At 49.2% G+C, this 6594-nt stretch overlaps 1 long non-coding RNA gene across 5 annotated transcripts in view; it reads left to right on the top strand.

Moving 5' to 3' along the window:
- The first annotated feature begins 271 nt into the window (after positions 1-271).
- Positions 272-6594, top strand: part of LOC142005030 (uncharacterized) — a 31060-nt gene continuing 24737 nt past the window's right edge. For 2 of the 5 annotated variants that reach the window (XR_012643051.1, XR_012643047.1), the window contains exon 1: positions 272-320. This is a non-coding gene — a long non-coding RNA (uncharacterized LOC142005030). The other 3 variants (XR_012643049.1, XR_012643050.1, XR_012643048.1) reach the window with 3 other exon arrangements.

Genomic DNA, 6594 nt, shown 5'->3' with positions numbered 1-6594 from the left:
GGTTGGGATGTTGTCTGTAGGAGAGAGGCCTCTCACCTAGGGACTTCTGGAGTGTGGCATCCTGATAAGTGTAGGTTGTAGTTGCAGTGGTTTGAGTTGGCGGCTGTAGGTAATGACCAGCAGCATAAAGGTTAGCCAGAAACCTGGGAGTAAAAGGGTTAACCTCCTTAGCCAGGTGGGGTTGGCCTATAGGAATGTAGGTAAGAATTGAATTTTGGCTCCTCCCTCTTCTGTTCTCTGTTGTTTCTGCTTCTTCTTTGCAGCCATGAGGGAGAGAGACACAGAATATCTCCCTCCAAGAACAGACCCTCCAATCTTCTGTAAGTGGGGTAAAATTTAGATAGATCCGTTCAGCTTTATTGTTTTATGGTTTGGGAAGTGAGATCTGATGTCTGGGCACTTTTTAGAAATGTTGTTTTACTCTCCTTGTAACTAAGTTCTAGGCCCATGGTGGAGACTCCCCAAGTGTTTTACTTTGTGAATCTTCCATCTAGTTATGTTGCAAGCAACACCAATACTGTTGTCAAAATAAGTTTTCTTTTTCTTTTTATTAACTTGGTATTGGTCAATGTTTGTTTCCTGGTTTTTACATTTGGGGCTGAGATTTCCCAAGTCGTCTCTCCCTGGTTTCCTTATGATTACTTCGGTGGTGGCAGCGAATTTTATCCCCAAAATCTGAGGTTTTTAGGATTTTTGGGGAAAGTTTACACCAAAACCTGGTAGATGAGGTTTTGGTGGTACTTTTGCTGGCCCCCACTTCTGCATTTATCTTGCTAGAGTGGGGAAGGAGCCATGACATGGTGGCAGTGGTGTTGAGAACCCAGGATTTTTAAAAGGACACAAGTTTTTCTTTTGTGCTGCAAGATTTGCAATTTTTTTCTTTTCTTTTTTTCCCCTTTGTTTCTGTTGTTTTTGTTTTTGTGCTGCCTCAGGGTGGGGCAGACAGAAGGTTAACTTTTAGCCACACACAGACCATCCCAAAGAGTTGGGTTTTTTTCCTAGCTTTCAGGACAACTGGATGGTTAAGCTAGAAGAGGGCAGAGAAGGAGCCCAGTACGTGCTTTTGCAATCGGGCAAAGTAGCCCTAGAGAAACCAACCCTTCCTAAACAACACCCTGAGGTGGAAGCAGCCTCAGAGCAAGGCAAGATGTCCAGCTCCAGGGAAGATTCACACCCTGGAGAGGGGAAACAGGAGCATGTTCTGATGAGTCCAAGGGGAAGTGACCTTGAGGAGGCAGGAGGGGTTGGCAGCTGCCCTACTTCCCCCTCCCCAGCTCTCTCTATGTGGGATTATGCCTCAAGTGCACGCCGCACTCTAACTGACAAAGAGATGGAGTTCCTCATGCAGATGGAGGACAGGCGTGCACAAGTAAAGCTGGCCAAGAGAGCCGCAGAGACGAGGAGCGCGGAACTAGAGGCCCAAGTTGCACTGGAAAAAGCTAAGCAGGTGGATGTTTCAGGTACTCCACACAACAACCCCATCACCATTCTGCCCCCCAGGAGACTCCCCGTGTACCAAGTAGGGGATGATGTTGAGGACTTTTTCCTCAACTTTGAGAGGGCCTGCCATGGGTACAACATTCCTCCTTGTCAGTACGTGATGGACTTAAGATCACGAATCACTGGTCCTCTACTAGTGGTGGCAGCTGACCTGCCAGGGGGCCTGGCAAATGATTATGAACTGTTTAAGCAAGAGGCCAGACTCAGGATGGGACTCCCTCCTGAACAGGCCCGGTGTCGCTTCAGGGCCTCCAAGTGGACCCCAACCATACCCTTCCCCAAACATGCCAGTTGTGCACTACAAAAACTGGGAAACATGGCTCTCTGGAAAGAGAGCCCACACCCAGGAAGAAATATCTCTCCTGATGCAGAGGGAACAGTTCCTTGAGGGCGTTCCAGGAGAAATTAGAGGATACATCCTGGATGGAAAACCAAAAACCCTAAGAGGCAGGAATGCTCAGTGCCCAACGGATGGAGCTGAGGGGGAAAAGCAGCCAGGAGAGTAGTCCAAGAGGGACCTTCAACAACCGGGGACCATCCAGACCCCCACTTTGCAGGGAAGAGCCCGACACACCTCCAGCAAGACTCTGGGGTTCCCCCTGTCCCTCCATTCCATCCCCTGGGAACCTTCCCCGCTCCAGTGGCGCACCCATGGTGCGATGCTTTAAGTTGAATGAAATGGGGCATGTCAAGGCCAACTGTCCCAAGAGTACCAATGGGCTGCAGCTCATCACTCTGGGGTTGCCTCCAGAAGCCTCAGGCCCCAATGTCTCACAGTTCCCCCCAGAGCAGCGGGAGACTGTGAGTGTGGGAGGGCGGGAGATCGTTGTATGGAGGGACACCGGAGCACAAGTGTCAGCGATCCACCAATCTCTAGTGCACCCCAAGGCCATAGACCCACAGACTCTGGTCACCATTCAACCCTTCAAGGATAACCCCTTTGACCAGCCTACTTCCTTGTTACCAGTGCAGTACAAGGGCTGGTCAGGGACTTGGACTTTTGCAGTCCATGATGACTACCCTGTTCCTATGCTGCTGGCGGAAGATTTAGCCAACCATGTGAACCAGGTTAAGAGGGTGGGAGTGATCACACGAAGGAAGGCTAACCAGACCTCCACACCTAAAACCTCTCCTGAGCCCAACAGGGATCAGGCTGTACACCCAGACACCCTGGACCCTGCAGTAATGGTGCCTGAACTCAGACCAGTAGCTGCAAACACAGCCTGTGACCCAGTTCCTGAGCCCCAGGCCAGGTTGGCTCCAGACCCAGAGGGGGTGGTACAGCCAGTGTCCGGGTCAGAGTTGGTCACGGGGGACACCATGGAGTCGGCGGGGACAGATGAATCTACAATGTTCCCCCATGCACCAGAAGAAAGTGATCCCTCCTCTGTACAGGTGCCCTCTGCTCCTACATTGCCTCTTGTGGGACCTGATCTGACATCTCCAGCTCTCAGAGACCAATTCCAGGCAGAACAAGGAGGAGATGAGAGGCTCCAAGGATCTTGGACGGTGGCCAGAAATGACCCACTGCCTCTCAGCCCTTCGAACAGAACCAGGTTTGTGGTAGAAAGAGGACTTTTATACTGGGAGTCCCTTTCCCATGGACACCAAGAGGACTGGCATCCTCAGAGACAGTTGGTGGTCCCTACTAAGTACCAGGAAAAGCTCTGAAGCTTAGCCCATGATCATCCTAGTGGCCATGCTGGGGTAAGCCAAACCAAAGCCTGGTTGAGAAGGTCATTCTACGGGGAGGAGATGGGCCAGGAGGCCACTAGCTATGTCCGTACTTGTAAGATGTGCCAGTAGGTGGGGATGCCCCGAGACGGGATCAAGGCACCCCTCCAACCCCTCCCCATCATAGAGGTCCCATTCCAGTGGGTAGCTGTGGATATTACGGGTCCATTCCAGAAGAAAACCCCCAGAGGGAAACAGTTCATATTGACCCTAGTGGACTTTGCCACCCGATGTCTGGAATCCGTGGCCCTAGGCAGCATGACAGCTAGAAACATTGCCCAGGCACTGACAGATATCTTTGCCAGGGTAGGTTGGCCCTCAGAGATCCTCACTGATTCTGGGACCAATTCCCTGGCAGGCGCAATGAAACACCTCTGGGAAGCTTTTAACCAGCTCAAGATGGCTCTGATGTCTGAGCCTGTGCTGAGGACCCCAGACTATGATATGCCTTTCGTCGTCACCACAGATGCTTCTGAGTGAGGAGTAGGAGCAATTCTGATGCAGGAAGGAGCAGATCAACAACTTCACCCTCTTCTATTTCTCAGCAAAAGATTGTCTGAAACAGAAAGCCTCTGGTCTGTCTCAGAGAAAGAGAGCTATGCGATTGTATATGTGCTAGTTAAGCTAAGACCATATGTTTGGGGACGGCGCTTCCATCTTCAGATTGACCACTCTGTTCTTCAATGGCTTCATTCAGTCAAAAGAACCAACAAGAAACTCCTTCAGTGGAGTTTGGCACTCCAAGACTTTGACCTTGATGTCCAGCACATTTCAGGAGTCTCAAATAAGGCAGCTGACTCCCTCTCCCGAAAGGAATTTCTGGACTCCATTACAAAGGACATTGTCTATATCTGTGTTGGTACTCCACGAATGTGGAAACATTTTGTTATTTCTCATGTAGTTCCTAAGAATGTAAAGAGGGCTTTGTTGCAGGGAAAGGTTCCAGGACTGGTGTTCCTGGGGTATAGACTGTGGCTGTTAGTAAGGATCCTCATGAGGTTGGGAGGTTGTCTGTAGGAGAGAACAGCCATGTCACCCAGGGCCTTCTGGAGTGTAGCATCCTGATTTACGAATAGGTTGTAGGTCTTTAATAATTGGTTGCAGTGGTCTGAGTTGGGGGCTGTAAGTGATGAGCAGTGGTGTTCTGTTCTTGGCTTTTTTGGGCTGATCTTGGAGTAGCTGGTTTCTGGGTATGCATCTGGCCCTGTCGATTTGTTTTTTTACTTCTCCTGGTGGGTAATTCAGGTTTATGAATATTTGGTAAAGTTTTTTAGTTTTTGGTGTCTGTCAGTTGCATCACAACAAATGCGATTATACCTAAGAGCTTGACTGTAAAGAATGGATCTAGTGACGTGTGCAGGATGGAAACTAGAAGGGTGTAGATAAGTATAGCAATCAGTAGGTTTTCGGTACAGTGTGGTACTGATCAGGCCATCCTTGGTTAGTACTGTAGCATCCAGGAAATGTATCTCTGGCACGTTGTAATGGAGGCATAAGTTGATGGTGGGGTGTAGATTGTTAAAGTCTCTGTGGAATTCTTGTAGAGCCTCTGTCCCATGGGTCCAAATCATAAAGATGTCATGAATGTATCGTAAGTAGAGGAGTGATAATAGGGGACGAGAGCTGAGGAATCGTTGCTCCAGGTCAGCCATAAATATATTAGCATATTGTGGGGCCATGCGGGTGCCCATAGAGTTCCACTAATCTGGAGGTATAAATTGTCCCCAAAAGGGAAATGATTGTGTGTGAGAAGAAAGTAACAGAGGTCAGACAGCAGATTGGCTGTGGTGGCATCAGGGATGGTGTTCCTGATGGCTTGTGATCCGTCTTTATGTGGAATATTAGTGTACAGAGCCTCTCCATCCATTGTGGCAAGGATGGCGTTATCAGGAACTTTTCCGATGTTTTGTAACTTCCTCAGGAAGTCGGTGGTACCTCGGATACAGCTGGGAGCGTTGGTGGCATAGGGTTTGAGGAGGGAGTCCACGTAACTGGATAGTGCGGTGGTAAGGGTGCCAATACCTGAAATATTCGGGCGTCCAGGGTTTCCAGGTTTGTGGATTTTGGGAAGTCAAGAGAATAATCCAGGCTGCGGCTCAGATGGTGTGTCTGAGTGAATGAGGTCCCGAGTAGCAGCAGGGAGTTCCTTCCGTAGTTGTAATTTCCTTTGGAATTCCAAAGTGGGATCAGCGGAGAGAGGTCTGTAAAATGTGGTGTTGGAGAGTTGTCTGGCTTCCTCCTGTTCATAGTCTGCCTTCTTCAGGATGACAACAGCACCCCCTTTGTCAGCTGGTTTGATTATGATGTCTTGGTTCTTTTTGAGACTCTGGACAGCATAGCGTTCAGCATAGTTGAGATTGTCTCCTTTGGCATTGTTTGTGTATCATGTCAGACTGAGCACGGTTGCGGAAGCACTGTACGTAGAAGTCCAGACTTGCACTACCACCCTCAGGGGGAGTCCACGGAGAGTTGTTCTTCTTTTGTTGTTGGTAGGGGGGTTCGAGAGAGTCAGACTGTTGTTGCTAGGTGTGCTGGAAAAATTGCTTTCGATGGAGGCAGCAAAAGAAGGCTTCAAGGTCCCCACAGAAATGTATGAAGTTTGTGGGGGAAGTAGGGCAGAAGGAAAGACCCCGGGATAAGAGAGACTCCTCTGCGGGGCTGAACTGGTAGTTTGAGAGGTTAACAATGTTGTTGGTCGAGCTACTGTTGTTGTGGTTGAAGTATCCTGAGGACTGAAGTAAGGAAGAAAATGTATTCTCTTTTCTTTTTTGTAGCTAGAGGAAGTGTGTTTTATAAATACCTTGTCTGGCACTGGTAAAGTTTCGTACTGTGGGGTCTTGTGTGGATGCCTCTTCATTGATGATGATTTCAAGTTCAGAGAGAGAGTCCTGAGAACTGATTCTCAGGTCTCCCACTTCTTTGAAAGCTGGCAGCCTGCATGCGTGCAAAAATTTTCCTTTTAGATCTCATTCTTGCCTCGCTGCTTTGACCTCCAGCCTCAGACCTTTGGGGGACACTGTACCGCAGGGGAAAGTGGCTTCCCCGAAAACTGGCGCTGTGAGAAGGATGGCTTGGAACTCCAGCTGGAGAGGTCGACGATGAGGAACAGGATCGGGCCACAGCATTCATTTGAAGGGTAAGGGATCCATTTAAAATCCCCTGGTCTGCCTCCCTGTTCTCATCCCCGCCTGAACCAGCTGGCGGTAAGAGTCATCTTTTGTTCTTAAATTTTCTACAGGAGGCTTGAGAGAGATTTAAAACGTTGGGTATAGCTAACATAAGGTATTGGGTTGGTGTTGACTGACTGGTGGCGAGTCCAAGCGCATGGTTTTGAGTGAGTGAAATCCAGAACAGAACCGC

The sequence above is a fragment of the Carettochelys insculpta genome, chromosome 32 (assembly GCF_033958435.1).
Source record: "Carettochelys insculpta isolate YL-2023 chromosome 32, ASM3395843v1, whole genome shotgun sequence".
Taxonomy (NCBI): Eukaryota; Metazoa; Chordata; order Testudines; family Carettochelyidae; genus Carettochelys; species Carettochelys insculpta.
This window is presented reverse-complemented; position numbering and strand designations above follow the sequence as displayed.